This window comes from Jaculus jaculus, chromosome X, assembly GCF_020740685.1.
Source record: "Jaculus jaculus isolate mJacJac1 chromosome X, mJacJac1.mat.Y.cur, whole genome shotgun sequence".
In the NCBI taxonomy this organism is placed as follows: domain Eukaryota; kingdom Metazoa; phylum Chordata; class Mammalia; order Rodentia; family Dipodidae; genus Jaculus; species Jaculus jaculus.
Window position 1 is genome coordinate 124,721,632 of NC_059125.1, and position 19,875 is coordinate 124,741,506.

The window sequence follows — 19,875 nt, forward strand, 5'->3', positions numbered from 1 at the left end:
AATATCTCTATCACAACTTCCAAGGCTCAGGGTCTAATGCGGAAGAGGTGGCGGAAAGAATGTAAGAGCCAAAGGAAGGGCAGGACTCCATACAACATGCTCCCTCCAGAAACAGAATGGTCTGGATATCCATGACCTCACAGTGCCTGACACTACCTGATGAAGAGGAGGAAAAGATCATGACATCAAAAATAAAAGAGAGACTGATTGAGATGGGGAGGGGTATGATGGAGAATGGAGTTTCAAAGGGGAAAGTGGGGGGGGGGAGAGGGTATCACCATGGGGTATTTTTTATAATCCTGGAAGTTGTTAATAAAATAATAATAATAATTTTAAAAAAGGTTAAGGGGCTGGGCATGGTGGTGCACACTTTAATCCTAGTACTGGAAAGGCAGAGGTAGGAGGATCACTATGAGTTTGAGGCCACCCTGAGATTTAATTAATTCCAGGTCAGCCTGGGCCAGAGTAAGACCCTACCTCAAAAAATAAAAATAATAAAAAAGGTTAAGGGGACTGGAGAGATGGCTTAGCAGTTAAGGAGTTTGCCTGTGAAGCATAAGGACCCAGGTTCCATACCCCAGAGCCCATATAAGCCAGATGTACATGGTGGTGCATGCATTTGGAGTTTGTTTGTGGTGGCTACAGGCCCTGGAACACCAATTTTCTCTCTCTCTCTCTCTCTCTCTCTCTCTCTCTCTCTCTCTCTCTCTGTCTGTCTCCCTCTCATCCTTTCTTTCAAAATAAATAAAAATTTTAAAACATTTTTCAAAAGGTTAAAGATGGCATCACACTGGGGAATCAGAGACAGGCTGATCTCTGTAACTCATTGGCTAGCCATTATAGCCTACTTGGTAAATTCAAGGCTAATGAGAGACCCTATGTCAAGAAAATGGATACTGGACTGAAGAGATGGTGCAGAGGTTAAAGCACTTGCCTGTAAAGCCTAATGACCTGGGTTTAATTCCCCAGTACCCACATAAAGCCAGATGCACAAGGTGGCACATTTGTCTGGAGTTCGTTTGCAGTGGCTAGAGGCTCTGGCATGCTCATTCTCTCTCTGTATATGCCTCTCTCTCTCTCTCTCATAAATAAATAAATAAATAAATAAATAAATAAATAAACAAACAAACAAATTCAGGGTATAGCAGAAATAGAACAATTTCAATAGAGGCTTAATAGGAGTTTTCAATAAAATCTTAGAAGAAAATTTTACCCAAATTAGGAAAGATACCAGAAGCTTTTAGAACACCAAACATACAAAACCTGGAAAGAACCTCTCCTTGCCATGTTATAATTAAACTATTAAACTTGCAAACCAAAGAAAACATATTGAAAGCAGTTAGAGAGGAAAAGCAAGTGACCTGCAAAGGCAAGCCCATCAGGATCATAGCAGATTACTCAACACAAACTTTAAAAGCCAGAAGGGCTTGGAATGATGTATTCCAACTTCTGAAAGATAACAACTGTCCACAAAGATTACTTTATTCTGCAAAGCTATCTATCCAAACTGATGGAGAAATGACATTCCACAACAAAAACAGGCTAAAGGAATTTATAGACAACTAAGAGAGCTCTACAGAAAATACTTGAAGGAATCCTTCACACTGAAAAGAAAACAAAACACACACAGGGGAAATAGGGAAAAATAAACCATACTCAAAATACAGTTAAACAAGGAAAAATGGGAAAACAGGAAGCACTACAAAATAAGAAGAATGACAAGAATAAATACATACCTTTCAATAATAACTTGTAATATCAATGGCCTCAATGCCCCAACAAAAAGACATAGGCTAAAGATTGGATTAAAAGGCATGATCTAACCTCCAGGAAACATATCTCTCAATAAAAGATAGACTGTCTAAGGGCCTTGGAAAAAGAATCAATGAAACAAAGAGTTGGTTCTTTGATAGGATAAACAAGAGTGATAAACCCTTAGCAAATCTGACCAGAAGAGAGAAGAGACAAAAAATTAATAAAATTAGATATAAAAAGGCACCATTACAACAGATACCAATGAAATTCAGAGAACCATAAGGACATACTTTAAGAATATATGTGCCTATAAGTTTAAAAATCTGAAAGTAATGGGTGATTTCCTTGATGCATATGACCTACCAAAATTAAATTAATGTGAGATAAACCATTTAAATAGACCTATAACAAGTATCCAAGCAGTTATAAAAAGTCTCTGAACTAAAAAACGTCCAGGCCTAAATGGATTCACTGGTACATTTTACCAGAACTTCATGGAAGAACTAACAACATTGCTTCTCAAACTTTTCCATAAAGTAGGAAAGGGAGGAATTCTACTGAACTCCTTCTAAGAAGCCATCAACCAAATACCAAAAACAAAGACAGACCAAAAAAAAAAAAAAAAAAAAAAAAAAAAAAAAAAAAAAAAAAAAACAAAACAAAACAAAAAAACAAAGAAAGAAAAGAAAATTACAGACAAATCTCTCTCATGAACATAGGTGCAAAAATTCTGAACAAAATATTGGTGTGGTAGTTTGAATAGATTGCCCCAATACATTCAATGTTTTATTAGTTTGTAGTTCGGATCTGCAGGCACCGGGAAGATCTTAAGGTCCAGCCCTAAGGCATGGTGGTGGATTTGAAATTCCAATGTAAAGATATGCAAAGTGCTTAGCTTTCTCTGGACTTTATGAAGTATGCTGTGTGGGTTTTGGATTTGGGGCTTATGGCTTCTCTCTCTCTCTCTCTCTCTCTCTCTCTCTCTCTCTCTCTCTCTCTCTTTCTCTTCTTGGACCTGTGAAGACAAGCCAGATTCTTATGCCATTATAAAACTTCCCCTACATCCATAAGCTTCAATAAATATCTATTCCTCCATAACTGTGCCTAGACTGGAAGTTCATCTCAGTGAACCTGAAGCTGTCTGCTACAATTGTCAAACAGAATACCAGAATATATCAGAAAGATTATGCACTCTGACTAAGTTGGCTTTATTCCAGGGATGCAGGGAAGGTTCAACATATGCAAATCAATAAATGTAATACATCATATAAATTATCTGAAGGACAAAAATCACATGATCATCTCAATAGATGCAGAAAAAGCATTTTAAAAAATCTAACATACCTTCCTTATAAAAGTGTTACAGAAACTGGGAATAGAAGGAACATAGCTCAACATAATAAAAGCTATTTATAATAAACCTACAGCCAACCTAATACTAAATGGGGAAAAAAACCATGAAGCTTTTCCACTAAATTCAGGCAGAAGACAGGGGTGCCCACTGTCCCCACTTTTATTTAATATAGTACTGGAAGTGTTAGCTATAGCAATAAGGCAAAAAACAATCATAAAAGGGATACAAATTGGGAAGGAAGAAATCACATCATCATTATTTGCAGATCATATGATTCTATACATGAAGGACCCTAAAGACTCTACCAGCAAACTGTTAGTGCTGATAAACACTTTCAGCAACATAGCAGGATACAAAATAAACACACAGAAATCAATAGCTTTCCAATACGATAACAACAACAACAAAAAAAAACATTCAGAGGATGAAAACAGGGAATCTCTCCCATTCACAATTGTCTCAAAAAAATAGGTACCTTGGAATAAACTTAACCAAGGAAATGAAAGATCTCTACAACAAGAACTTAAAACACTCAAGCAAAAAACTGCAGAAGACACATTTAAATGGAAAGACGTCCCATGTTCTTGGATTGGAAGAATCAATACTGTGAAAAAGTCAATCTTACCAAAAGCAATCTACATATTTAATACAATCCCCATTAAAATTCCAATGGCATATTTTACAGAAGCAAAAAAAAAAAAAAATCCTAAAATACATTTGGAAGCACCAAAAGCCTCGAATAGCCAAAATAATTTTGAACAACAAAAGTAAGGCTGGTATCACCATACCTGATTTTAAGCTATATTATGAAACCATAGTTTAAAAAAAAAAACAGTATGGTATTAGCACAAAGAAAGACATTGTAGATCAATGGAACAGAGTAGAGGACCCAGATGTTACTTCAGGCAGCTACAGCCATCTGATTTTGACAAAAATGCCAAAAATATACATTGAAGTAAAAACAGCCTGTTCAACAAGAGGTGCTGGGAAAACTGGCTATCTATATATAGAAAGATGAAAATAGATCCCTGCCTTTCTCCATGCACAAGAATCAAATCCAAGTGGATCAGGGATCTTAATATCAGACCTGAAACTGTGAAATTGCTAAAGGAAAATATAGGGGTAACTATTCAACATATTGGCATAGGCAATGACTTTCTGAATATATCCCCAATTGCTCAGGAAATAAAACCACTAATCAACCACTAAGATCTCATGAAATTACAAAGTTTTTGCACAGCAACGAACACTGTGAATAGAGCAAAGAGACAACCTACAGAACTGGAAAAAAATCTTTGCCAGCTACACATCTGACAGGGGATTAATATCCAGAATATACAAAGAACTCATAAAACAGAACAGAGTAAGGAATCAAACAACCCAATTAAAAATGGCTATGGAACTAAATAGAGAGTTCTCATTGGAAGAAATACAGATCACATATAAACAATCTAAAAATGTGTTCTACATCCTTTGCCATCAGGGAAATGCAAATTAAAACTACTTTGAGATTCCATCTCACTCCTGTCAGAATGGCTACCATCAAGAAAATATGTGACAATAAGTGCTGGTGAAGATGCGGATAAAGGGGAACCCTTCTGCACATTTCTGTTGGAAATGTAATCTGGTACAGCCATTGTGAAAAACAGTGTGGAAGTTCCTGAGACAGCTAAAATTAGATTTACCATATGATCTAGCTATAGCACTCATAGGCATATATCCAAATGAATCCTCTCACTACTTTAGAGATATTTGCACAACCAGGTTTATTGCTGCTCTACTCACAATAGCTAGGAAATTGAACCAGCCTAGATGTCCCTCCACAGATGAATGGGTAAGAAAGATGTGGTATATTTACACAAAGGAGTTCTACTCAGCAGTAAAGAAATGAAATCATGAAATTTGCAGGGAAATGGATGGACCTGGAATGGATTACACTGAGTGAGGTAACCAGGACTCAGAAAACCAAACGTCGTATGTTCTCTCTCATATGTGGATCCTAGCTACAAATGTATAGACTTGTGTGTTAGCTGCAACCACAAATAGGAAGTAGAGGCCAGTAAGCTAGAAGAAAGCTACTATCATCTTGATAGATGCATAAAAGGACTTTGACAAAATACAACATCACATCATGATCAAAACATTGGAGAGAATAGGCATGGATGGTCTATATCTCAACATAAAAAAGCTATATATAAAGATCCTAACGTTCAAATAATACTTAATGGGGAGAGACTGAAGGAATTCCCATTGAGATCAGGAATACAACAGGGGTGTCCACTCTCACCTATGCCCTTCAACATAGTACTGGAAGTTCTAACTCAAACAATAAGACAGGAGAAAGAAATAAAAGAGATACAAATTAGAAAGGAAGAAGTCAAGATAGTCCTATTTACAGATTATACATAAGTGACCCAAAAATTCTTAGAAGTGATTAACTCCTTCAAGAAAGTAGCCAGATACAAAATCAAAGCAAAAAATCAGCAGCCTTTTTATATGAAAAAGATAAAGATATAGAGAAAGAAATAAGTAACATTGTCCCATTTTCAAGGGCATCAAAAAAATAATAAAAAACCTCAGAATAGCATTACCTTTACAAGAAACATAAAAACACTCAAGAAAGAAATTGGGGAGGACTTGAGAAAATGGAAAGACCTCCCATGCTCCTGGATAGGCAGAATCAACATTCTGAAGATGGCAATCTTATGAAAAGCAATATATAGATTTAACGCAATACCAATAAAAATCCAACATCTTTCTTCACAGAGATAGAAAATTTGATCTCAAAATTCATATGGAATGCTAGAATGTCTCGGATACCCAAGCATATCCTCAGCAAAAGAAATACCTTGGAGGCATCACCATACCTGATCTAAAGCTACACTGCAAATCCAGGGTAATAAAAACAACATGGTACTGGCATTAAAAACAGGATTATACACCAATGGAATAGCATTGAGTGCCCAGACTTTGGTACAAGTTACTACATCTATTTGATATGTGACAAAGTCCCTAACAATGTGCCTGGAAGAATGACAGCATCTCCAACAAATGGTGTTGGACAAACTGGATAACCATATGCAGAAAAATGAAACTCAAAAGACACATCTCACCATGCACAAAAATTAAGTCCAAATGTATCAAAGACCTCAATATACGGCTAGAAACTCTGCTACTACTGGAAGAAAAAATTGGATGAACTTTCCATGATATAGGAGTTGGAAAAGACTTCCTGAACAAAGCCCCAGTAGCTCAGGAAATTAAATAGTCACTCAACCACTGGGATCTCAGGAATGTGAAAATCTTTTTCACAGACAAACAATAAGCAGAGCCAATAGATTTCCCACAGAATGGGAGAAAATCTTTGCTGGATTCAAATCAGACAGAGGATTCATTTCTAGAATCTACAAAGAACTCAAAAGCCTAAACAATAAGAAGTCAAATTATCCACTCACAAAATGGGGCAGAGAACAGCACAGGGAGTTCTCAGAAGAAGAAATGCAAAAGGCAAACACACACTTAAAGAAATATTCAACATCCCTAATCATCAGGGAAGTGCAAATTAAAACTATGAGATTCCACCTTATCCCAGTAAGAATAGGAACAATTAAAAATCTAATGACAACAAATGCTGGTGAGATTGTGGAGAAATAGTAACCCTCATTAGCTGTTCATGAGAATGAAAGCTGGTACAGCCACTATGGAAATAAATGTGGAGACTTCAGAAAAGGATGATTATAGAGGTACCAAAAGACCAAGTTATTCCCTTACTGAGCATTTACCCTAAAAGCTCCAAACCTCAGCTCAGAGATATTTGCTCAACCATGTTTATAGCTGCTCAGTTCATAATAGTTAAGAGCTGGAATCAACCCAGATGTCCATCATTAGATGAATGGATAACTAAGATGTGGTATAACTACACGATGGAATTCTATGCAGCAATCAGGAAAAAAAGACACAATGAAATTTGAAGAAAAATGGTCAAACTTTGAAGAGATCATTCTCAGCAAACTCACCCAATCACAGTAAGATAATTGTCACATGGTCTCACTCATCTGTGGCTCCTAACCTAAATCTGCCCATGATGCTGACTTACCTAATAAACATCTCGAGGACTGGACAATAGGGATGATGGGTGGTAGGGGAGGGTAAGGAGAGGAATAAAACTGGATCCAAACAGAAATGGTACCATGAAATCCTACATCCTGAAAGACATACTAACCAGTCAAACCTTCATCAGTTGCTAAGAGAGAATACCTGATTCCCAGGGGCCTGGAGAGGATATGATATGATATGATATGATAAAGACTATACTCAATATTCTCCTGTGTTTTTCTCTCCCTCTCTTTTCTCTATTTCTCTTTTATGTTTCCTGTATTTTTTTTTCCTTCTTCTCCCTTGGCACTGATCTGTAAGTTCCAGTAACAGCATGTGGTTAACATCCACAATGAGCTATTGATCAGAGACCTACAAGGTTTCCCAAAAGAAAACAGAATTCTGTCAGAGTACTTGATGACCCACCAAAGGTTAATGGTAAGACCCTACTGCCGAAGACACCATATGCTGTTGGGATGGAACATGGAGTAACCTGGCTTGAAACTGGAAGAGAGTCAATCCCCAGACAGCTTGTCTATGTCAGAAGGTGTTATATGAGTAACTGGGGGAAAATAACCAACATCTGTCCAAGCAACTGGTTGTCTAAGATACTCAACAGCAATCAACCTGATGTGATGCTCACACAAGTGAAATAGTGGCAAACAGCCACGGTGAGTTACCAACTGCTCTTGATTTGGTTAACGGATCCATTCAGTGGAAGAGAATCCATGCCTGGAATGACAAAACAAGTCAGAACCATGTTGAAACATGAGCCTGCTCTCCAATATCAAGCTTTCACTAATAGTGGGACACAAAAGGGCCTACATCTATTAAATTCTCTCTAAAATAAGAATGTTATCCATGTATCTTGCAGTGACTTCACTCTTTTTTTTAATTATTTATTTATTTGAGAGCGACAGACACAGAGAGAAAGACAGATAGAGGGAGAGAGAGAGAATGGGCGCTCCATGGCTTCCAGCCTCTGCAAACGAACTCCAGACGTGTGCACCCCCTTGTGCATCTGGCTAACGTGGGACCTGGGGAACCGAGCCTCGAACCGGGGTCCTTTGGCTTAACAGGCAAGCGCTTAACCGCTAAGCCATCTCTCCAGCCCCTACTTCACTCTTTATTGGAGAATTTGCTTCTCTTTTTCAGATGGACACAGAACCTGAAGAGAGAATCAGCACATCATACCCCACCTGGGCACCAGCTGAAGCCATAGAGTTAGTGGGGTAATGAGCAAGAGATGCCTTCTTGGTGAGCCTGGTACCAGCACAACGGTGAAGGAGACAGACACAGAGAACACTCAACTCCTACCAAATCAGATATCCAGAGACACAGAGACCATCAGTGAAATAGACCTAAAATGAACACAACATTGCTCAGGAAAATTCCCAGAAAAGGGGTTGGGAAGATTGTTAGAGCCATAAGTTGGGTCATTATGCACAGAGACATTGCCTCTCCCCCATAACTGAAGTCCACCTCCACAATGAAACACCCACAATCTTCAGGGAGTGACAACAGGGAGAAGGCTAACAATGGTACCTTCATGGCTATACACACACACTACATATATATATATGAAAATTAAACAAAAGTCTATAAGGGAGGGAGGAGAGAGAAGTTCTTAAGGAGATGGCTATATATATGTGTGTGTGTGTATAAGTAGAAGAAAAGATCACAGGGAGGGGAAAGGCCTAAGTGAGCTAGGGGAAGAGATTGTGTAACAGAAAGGCAGGGGGGTGGTCAATCAAAATTCAAGATATCCTGACAAAGACGTATGAAAACCTACTTTTTTGAATAATGGCACATCCAGAAGCCAAATATTATTACTAGAAAATTTTCAGTGTGAGGGATGAGATATCTTCCAGTGAGTTGTTAGCCAGGGAGGTCCCTGTTGCCTCTAAAACATTACAGGATATTGCCAAGGCCCTTGGTTTCCCTTGAGAAACAGATGGTTAGACCCTATTGCTGAAGACTTTACATGCCTGAGTCGCAAAGTCACTGAGAAATTAAGCAGGTGCTGAACAGAAAATCTTCTTCCTGTAGCCCAGCCAACAGTAAGCTGGAAAAAGCTGCACTGCATTCAGCCTTATGGGAGACAGAAGTCATCAGCGGTGAGAACACCAGACGCTGGAAGTATAGAAGTTGTCAATAATTCTTTTTTAAATTGATGTATCAATTTACATAGTAGAAGTTAGTAGTTTCATTTCAAGACAAGCCTTTCATGAATAGCCTTCAGAGTACTAATTACCTACAGGAACTACTATAATGCAGTTTTAATTATACTAGTTGCTTTATCAATTTCTATGACCAAATAACTGACAAGAATCAGCTTAAAGAAGGAAAACATTTATTTTCACATAGACATCCAAGCAGTATAGCCCATCATGGCATGGAAGCCTGGAAGCAGGAGTGGGAGGCATGTTGGACACATTGCATCCACAGATAGGAAGCTGAGAGAAAAAAACAGAAAAAAGAGCCAGGCTTTAAATCCTCAAAGCCTTCTCAGAATGGCACTTTCTCCAGCAAGGCTTCACGTCCTAAAGGTTCTATAACCTTTCTCAGTGGTGCCATGAGGTTAGCATCAAGAGCGTATGGGAGGCATGACATTCAAGCAACCAGTGTTACATTTTTCACTTCAGAGATCATTCCTAGGCACAAGGTTATCCAAGACCTCCATTTGCTGGACTTATTATGGACCTATATAGACTGAGCAACTTCTGTTGTGATAATGTTGCTATGTTACATTTTGGAAAAAAGATGTAAATTATATTCCTTAAAATATATCTATGACTCATCCATTGATTTCTATCTTTTTTTTTGGTGCAGGTATCTTTCATCTTAATAAACATAGTGTAATTATACATATTTATGTAGTATAGTGTGAGAGTTCAGTACACATATCTAATGTGTAATGATTACATTCCCCATCATTTTTGTTGGAAGCATATGAAGTGAGAGATGTGATGAAAATATTACAGCAAAAATTCAATTGACCTGTTCCAGAAGTTTTTAAACTATAATGCATGGGCCAAATTTGACTTGTCTCCTTTTTATGGGTAATCTGCAAGGTAAGAATCATTTTTATACTATCAAATGACTAAAAAAATCAAAAGAAGGGGCTGAAGGGCTGGAGAGATGGCTTAGTGGTTAAGCGCTTGCCTGTGAAGCCTAAGGACCCCGGTTCGAGGCTCGGTTCCCAGGACCCACGTTAGCCAGATGCACAAGGGGGCGCACGTGTCTGGAGTTCCTTTGCAGTGGCTGGAGGCCCTGGCGCGCCCGTTCTCAATCTCTCTCTCTGTCTCTTTCTCTTTCTCTGTCACTCTCAAATAAATAAAAAAAAAAAAAAGAAGGGGCTGAAGAGATCGCTTAGCAATTAAAGCACTTGCCTGCAAAGCGAAAGGACCGAGGTTTGTTTCCCCAGTACCCATGTAAAGCCAGATTCACAAGGTGGTGCAAGTGTATGGAGTTAGCTTCCAATGATTAAAAGCCTGAGAGCACCCATATATTCTCCATCTTTTTTTCTCTGTTTCTCTCTCAAGTAAGTAAAAAATGAATATAAAAATAAAAAGACAAATATTTCATGAAAAAATATATTAAATTTAAATTTTATTGTCCATATATAAAATATTATTGGGACAGAGTTACACTCACTTATGCACTGTTTATCACTACATCATGCTATTATGGTAGAGCTGAGTAGTTGTAGTACAGATTGTATGGCTCACAAAGTTTAATATTTATTACTTCATATTTTATTAAAAAAAAGTTGGTTGATCTTTGATTTATTCTCTTGAGAGAGCTTTCAGAATTGATTGTTCCAAGGCCCATTACTGATAGGTATCTGCTAATTCCTATTTGGTTGACCAAGAAGTTTTGATCCTACAGAAGATTGTTCCTATTATTTCTGAATTTAAAAAAAATGCATGATAATGTCTCAGGATCCTTTTACCCAATCTGAAGCAATGGAACGTTTTCAGTGATCATTTTTACTCTAATTGCAGTTGCAACAAAGCCTGGATCATTTCTGATTTGGCCCACAAACAAATATTTTCAATTTCTGAGAGAATCACCATTGTAGAACTTCTTTGAGAAAAACTTTTGATCACTTGTGTGGCATGCCAAAACTCTCTACCTACCAGCTTTTCCCCTGGCTTTGATGCACACATAGAAATATGTACACAGTAAATCATGGCTGCTTGGAAGGCAAATTTATGTCAAAGTTTGGAAGCAATAGTGTGCCCCAGTGTTGAACTAAAGGTAAATACCGCATTTTCCCCTCTTTCAAGTACATATATGTCCCAGAAGTTACCTGCAAGGCCAACTTCAATGTAGAGAACCTTTTAGTTTATATTGAATTTCATTTTAAAAATGTCTATGTCCTTCTTTGTAACAGAATTTGCTTCTATACATAACAAAATTTCTCTGAAAATGCAGAACACTTTTGTCTATTGTATATTTGAATAGAATCATAGTTCCTTCTAATAAACTATGAATGCTATACTTTAGATTTAATTGCTGATTATTAATAAAAACATGCCAAATTGGGGTTTATTGTATTTTTTTGTTTAAATGGTTCAAAGTAAAAGCCTCAACAATTAACCTAAGAGGACAAGCATATTGAACATTTCTTCAGCTTTAACCACATTTTCCTAGCATGATCTGTAGTGAAATACATAATATATCCCTTATAAAAAGAGAAGTTTGAATAAATATCCCGAATGTTAGGTTGATCATTGACTTCCCAATAAAAGCAATGATTTCAGTTTTATCCTCATGGGAATAATGATATAAATTAAGTAACTGTATGGCTATTCTGAAACCCATAAGTGAAAACATTCCATTATAATTTAAATCCCTTGATAAAGAGCATTTGGAAACTGTAATTTCTGGCACACTGACTTTATATCTAATTGTATCCTTTTATACATAAAGGTAATTGTGTCTGAAAAGTGACAGATTGAGAGAAAGTTTCAAATAGGATTAAGTTTGAAGTCAGGTTGTCCAGGGCAAACATTAAATGTATTCAACTTGTTATCTGCAACTTAGGCAACTTAGTAAATATCTTTATGATTTAGTTTTCCCATCTGTGAAATAACTACTGCCTACCTGATAGAATAATTAAAGAGATTGAAAATGCAAAACATATAACACAATACTCTGTGTTTTATGACACTGTGGTCACTGTACAAATGCTGACTACTGCTCTTGTCCCCTCTTCTTTATGTTTCTACCTTTGCTATGACAATTCATCATAACCAACAATATAAATACCTAAAGAATTTGTGTCTTAACATGAGTTATTTTGTCTAGCATACATTTTCTTTGCTGTATACCTTGATATGGATTTACTAGGATACTGGATAACCTATAACATACATATCTCTAAGAGACTTGTTTCTTGGATACACTGGTCACTCTGATCATTCCATAGTTCCAATGTTTGTGTATCTTCTAAGTTCAAATGTTGAAATCCTAACTCCAAAGGTGATGTTATTAGGACATGAGCCCACGGGGAGGTCATTAGTTCATGTGGGCCAAATCCTCAGGAATGATATTAGTGTCCTCATAAAAGAGGCCCGAAGTCCTACCTGATTTGTACCATATGAAAGCTAAACAAGTCGACTGTTCTCTATGACCCAAAAGTCAGACCTTTTATCAGAACTTAATCTGTTATTGCCTTAACCTTAAACTCCTAAGCCTCCCCATCCTTGAAAAAGTAAATGTTATTGAAGCTACTAAGCCTATGGGAGTTGGTTATAGCAACCCAAACTGATTCAAGAATACTTTATTCATACAATGTGCCCTTGAATGTCACTGGAGTTATATAGCTTAGATTTCAACAAATTGCCTGTTTTGGAATCTAAACCCATAACTCACAGTGAGGATTCTGGAATGATCCCATAGTTGACTACCATAGCATTTGGCTGTTCAGTTCGCTTTCATGTCTTCTCATATCTGTTCTTTAGGTATGGCCCTTGATCTGAATAATATCCTATTGCTACTGAGCAGCCTATAATTAGCACTTTCTTTATAATTTTATCTTTGTTATTGATACATAAAGAATCATTTTAGAAAAATCAATCATATTATTAATGTTCCTGACTTTCTTCAAAGGTACTTATGACTGGTTAATTCTTCTACCATGTACAGAAAACTATACTCAGTGCTACAAGTAAAACTGAATGAATTTGGTATGGTTTCCAATTTCACAAAGTCTATTGTTATAATTTTGTTTCACTTTATGTGTCTACTTGGAAATATTTAGTTACTAGATATTTACTAGAGATACACATGTCTGAAATGATTATGAAGATTTGAAAGTCATTAATCTTGTCTTATGAACTATAACAATTTTCTCTTTACTATTTTTTCTAATTACCAAACTGTATAACTGTGAAGATCATGTGATTTATTCTAATGATTATCATGTGATAGCTTTGTACATTAATAACAGAAAATGCTTTACAATACTCAGCTTCTAATTTCAAATTCCAAGAACAATTAGCACAAACATCCAAACTGAAAATTCAAACTATCACTTTGATCTGATAGGGATACTCAAATGCATTTCTTATTATGTGAACTAATTTAATTTACAACTTGCACAAAATTAATTTATTCTATTGCATATATTTGTTTGTTTTAATTTAGGCTAGACTGCAAGAGAATTTTTCTCTATGCTATCATTAACAAGGCACATTCTAACTTATATGCTTCTTAAAAAGTGAGTAATTATGTTATTATAGCATGTTTCCCTTTGTTTCTCAACAGTTACAGTGAATATTTTGACACTTGGGAAGTCATGCTTTCAAGTAACTGTAGGAGAAAAATATTTGAGACTTGAAATTGTTAGAGACAAATAGTTATACAACATAGCAGTGGAATACATTTCAACTTAGTATTACAAGCTATAAATTGTAAAAACAAGCAATAATTCTCACTGAATTTTAGATGCATTTCCCAGATAGTTGCTCTGTGTTCCCACTTCTTATATAACAAAGTATTCTTCATACTACAATTCAATTATCCACAAAACTTTCACTTTTAATATAATATCTCATATCAATACAATTTTGGTGGCTGGCCTGTGCCTAAACATATCAAGTATAAGTTCTTAAATAGGAATTCAGAATCTTCCATAATTTGGATATAATTTTTCCTATTACTTCCAGACCACCTAAGTTTTGTTTTAGTTATTGCTTTGTTTTCCCTTAATTGATAATTTATATCTTTGATGGCTGAATTTGAGCCAAAAAAAAAACCCAAGATGTATGACCCACACCTGATTGAGAGATTTTTAGTCTAGTGACAGATATGCAGACACTTAAAGCTCTCAGTTTAGGGTATATTATATGAAAGGCAGTCAACAATCAAAATTGCTCACACTAGCTGTGGGATCTTTGCCTAGGAGCTTCCTACATCCATCCATGTCAGGAACTGGGCAATTTTCTCACTAAGTTCAAGCAGGTTTTCTAGGTGGCCAGTTTTCTATCTACACACCTCACAAATTTCACAACATAAAGTAACCAATTCTGTAAGTCATAGAGGAAAAGAACAAAGCATAAAAGTCACTTTATACTCTCAGGGATATCAGAACAAGTGCACCTTTAGATAAGGGTGGCATATAAATTGCAGTCCTGTTTGTTTCAAGTCTCAGATTTCTGTCATTCTAGTCACCTAGTCTAAGTCTAAATAAACATTTAAAGTATGAGGTTCCAATCCTCCCCAAAGCACACAAATCTTTTGTAAGGACTTTAATTTAATTCATTACATTACTCAATTATTGTTCAGAAAATAAAAATAAAATTATAGTGTTTCAAATGGGCTAGGAGTACTCTCCCTTCAGTAACATACTTTTTATAGGTATAATTATGGTTGTGCTTTAAGAAAAAGTGAGAGACTATAAATTTGGGGAATTAAAGGGATACTGACTGAGATACCACCATTCAATGATTGCCTTAGTTTGTATAGATGGGTAATCATAAATACAAGGTTTTTTCTACAATACTAGGATTTGGGGAATATCACTACATTTCCAAATTGTATAAGGTTTCTAAGCTGTATAAAAATTGGATGTTTGTGGACACCTTCCCTAGCCTTCCAAAGTTTTATGACAGAATCTCAGGCTTAAGTGATGCCTAAAAACTAAGAAGTGAGTGTTTTCTTTGGGGGGGGGTATATATTTCTGCTATCAAAAGAACTTTCATGTTAATTTGGGTATTAACAAGATTCACAGTATTTCTTACAGTGGCTGACTTTCTGACCCAAAAACTTATTCACAAGGAACCCCATCATTATTTCAAGAAATACATCTGAGCCTCTGTAGCCACTCCATAGAAACTCCACATATGGAGCCCAGTGAGCAAGTAGTAGTCAGAACAATTTCCATTTTACCTACTCCTAGAAACCTTCAAAAGCATTCTTATCAGACTGTCCTCTCATGTTCTACTGTCTGTGTTGCCTTATTTTACCTCTTCTACATTTTGGAACTTTGTATCCTCTTGAGTAACACCACTAAGAAAACTATCTTAAATTTAAAAAAAAAAAAAAAAACCTAGATAGGATTCACCTTCTTGGTATCTAAACTCTATGGTTTTTGATTCTCTCAATGTAGTTCTTCATTCCCACTGTTTTGACAAAGAGAAAAACAATGTTTTGGCTACCTTTTCCTGGTGAGGCTGGGAAAACAGGAGGGGGTGAAGTGAGGGGAGGAAGGACAAAAGGACATATGTAGTATGAAAGCAGAAAGGAAAGCATGAGACGGCATGATACAAGGTGGAGGGAGGGGGAAGATGAGTGGTAAGGAAGAACAACTAAAAAGATTGTGTTTGAAAATGCTATATGATTCCCAGTATTTATGCTAATTTTAAAGAAAATGTTAAATGTCTACCCCAGAGAGAATGACCTAGAAATTAATTTACAATAAATTATTCTTTCTACATATAAGTTAGTATAGGTCATGGATAAAAATACAACTAAGTTTAAAGTATTCTCTGGAAAACGTGCTTACAAATTTGTAAATTATGGTTTGATACTCTTATTTTGAAAGCTGATTTCATTGTATTTGTTGTTTTTGTTTGGGTAGTTTAAGACAGATTCTGCTTTCATTGGAATGATGTGCTTACTTTCTACAAATAGATTTGAAGTTTATATCAGAAAGGTCATGCTCAACAAATACATGTATTTGCCTGATAAAGGCTGAAGGCATTAGTTACACAAATGTATAATTACTTTGAGGTCTGGAACTCCAATCAAAAGGTTTTTTTTTTTTTTTTTTGCTGTGAATTTCTTATATTCAGCAAGGCTTGATCTTATATGTGAGTGGACTGTGGTCAGTATTATGGTAAATTCAAATGTGTAAGTCAGATTTGAAAACTGAAATCACAGTACCTCATAGTATCTTAACTATTATTATTCAAAAAATTTTGAACAGTACAATTAGAAAATTATTTTACAAGCATAAATGTAGCCCTTTTAAAAATTATGACATGCATCATTTGAGTGAAATCATACCAATAACATGAGTGTTCAAATTATGGCCTTTTAAACAACTTTCAACTGAAGCAACTTGACAGTTGAAAATGTGTTTCACTGAAGTATAATACCCTCATGTAAAGTATACAAGGTGGTGCATTTGGCCTAGAACTACACAGTTGCTTACAAATCAATAATGATCCATAATCAAGTGATAAGACTTAAATGCTCAGAATCAAACAAAATAGTCTAAAAGGTAAATAGAACAGATAACCCAGAAATGCAAATAAGATTAATATAGTCTGTTCTTCCCTGGAAACAGCTTAAACCTGAAGGCTTGAGCTTTGCATTGTTTTTCCACAATTTAGCAAGACAACGGAGCATCAAGAATTTCTCAGCCAGGCGTGGTGGCGCAATCCTTTAACCCCAGCACTTGGGAGGCAGAGGTAGGAGGATTGTCATGAGTTCAAGGCCACCCTGAGACCCTGAGATGACAGAGTTAATTCCAGGTCAGCCTGGACCAGAGTGAGACCCTACCTTGAAAAACCAAAAAAAAAAAAAAAAAAAAAAAAAAAAGAATTTCTCAGTTAGGGATTGAAGATTTCCAAGTTCAAAAACAGCTCTGAAGCCAGGCAGCCAACTGTAGGATATCTGAAAAGAGAAACATGAAGAGACATCAGATGAGTGGCTGACTCCTATTTTCAGAGATTTCATTGTTCGGAAAGGGGAAAGAAGTAGGGCAATTACAGAAGAAATGCTCCAGCTCACTCTTAAGCATTCTGTCCCTTTCTTTTATTCCACTCATGATAATTCTTGTCCTCTTTATAAAATATACCCCATTCTATCATCCCCAGAGGAAAGGAATCTAGGGTGTTCAACTTCAAATCTATGAATGAAATTTATTTATTTTCTATCCACTGATTTTCTTCAGCCATGATGGACAAGGTCAGAATTCTAGACACTGGCAAAAGGCTAGAAACCTATAGATGAGCTAAGGGGATGAACATCTAATTGTATGATGCCTAAGCACAGCAAGCACTTCCTCTTAGAATGATGAGACCATCAAAAGACAGGGTAGCTGTTCAATATTTTGCTTTCAAAAAGAGAAACAATTTGAATTAAGGGCATTGGAAAAAGAGAAGGAAAGTAATTATGCTCAAATAGTGACTATAAATTCAACCTTTGAATGAATAAATTAATCAATGAAGTAATAAGAGTACTAGTTTTATTAAATTAAATAATCAGTTATTTAAGGCACATATATATGTATATATCAGCCACATATATATGTATATCAGCCATATATGTGCCATATATATATATATATATATATATATATATATATATATATATGCCATATTTTTTTTCAGTTTTGCATTACCAAAGGCAAAGGAAAAGCATTTCTTCTTTTCTTTCCTTTTCAAAATGTGGGGGCTTTTTGGCCACCTTTGACAAAATCATCTGTGTTAAAATTACTCATTTGTTTATATTTATTTATTTATTTATTTATTTATTTATTTATTTAACAGCAACAGAGAAAGAAAAATAGGAGAGAGAGAGAGAGAAAGAATGAGCATGCCGGGCCTCCAGCCACTACAAACGAACTCCAGACGCGTGTGCCCCCGTGTGCATCTGGCTAATGTGGGTCCTGGGGAATTGAGCCTCAAACTGGGGTCCTTAGGCTTCACAGGCAAGCGCTTAACTGCTAAGCCATAGCTCCAGCCCTTATTTATTTATTTATTTTTCAACAGCAAAGAGCTTTATTATGGGCTTAAACTTGGACTCTTGACTTCACCAACACAGTGGATTCATACAAGAGCCCTGAGCAGCAGGGGGGCAGTTTTTTTAATAAGGATTTGAACAAAGAAGTAGGGAAAAGTAAGGGAATGGTTACATGATTGGTTGATTTAAGCAGTAACTGCACTTGTATTTTTCTAATAGGCTTAGGATACTAGTGGGCAGGGGACTACGGGGATTCCAAGCAGATTAGGTAAACTTTATAGTGATTGGCTATGTGTATTTGCAGAACTTTAAACAAACTTATTTTAAGCAAACTTATCTATAGCCACAGGAACGCATGGTGCAGACAGTCTATTCCTCTTTATCAGGAAACTGACCTTGCTGGGAAGCAGAAACTTAGGCTTATTGATGATTCTGAGGCTTATTATGGCTTCCTGAGTCCTTCACAGCCTGAGTTTCTGAGGTTTGTCTTGTGCTAGGACATGTTGAGTTGGTTGGATAAATATTTCCCATCTTAGATTCCTTATGGCTATTCAGGGACATCTTGTGTAATGCTTACAAACATGCATGTCTATAGGGTGTGTCTGGGAGTGACACAGGTAGGGTGTTGTCTTCTCAGCTTTCCCAGGTATTGCTGCTATATGGGGCCTCTTCACCTCCAAGACACTCACTGATTATACCTCTGCCTAGCACTGCATCAGCCTTCCCCCTTGGTTCTGTAATAACAATGATAACAGGAAGAAGTTAAGTCAGAAAATCTAACCCAGAAAATGACAGGGTCCTGAAACCCCTGCCTCAAGGCACTCCCCATTCTGCACTGTGACTCAGCCTGGCGTTTTTTTGCTTTTACTTTTTTTTTTTCTTTCTTTTTTTCCGTATTGTATTCAGCAAATACAGGCAGTTTGGTACCATTATTAGGCTCATCCGTGGCCTACCCCCTCCCCATTGGCCCTTCCTTGTTGAGGCATGTGGGTCGTGCATTGTGGGGTTAGTTCACAGTTATTGGTACCATAAATGTCTCTGCATATCATGACCCAACATGTGGCTCTGACATTCTTTCTGCCCCCTCTTCCGCAAAATTTCCCTGAGCCATGTTGGGTTCATTTTTGGTCTGCTTCAGGGCTGAGGTGTTGAGGGCCTCTGAGGCTCTGTCCAGCCCTTATTTGTATGTGTGTACATATGCGTGGGTGGGGAGGGAATGGCTCTACAGTCTCTTGCAGCTGCTATCTAGTGCCTTCTGACTTTATGTGGATGGCTGGGAAATTGAACTACAAGCATTGCAAGGAAGTGCCTTTAATTACTGAGCTATCACCTCAGTACTTGGCAATGTTACCTACACTGCTAGTTAGAAATATATTATTACTGGACCATTTTCCCAAACTTTTGAACTGGAATTTCTCAAAGTCAGCCCCCTCCCCACCCTACGTGTGTTTAAAAAAATTGAAGAAGAA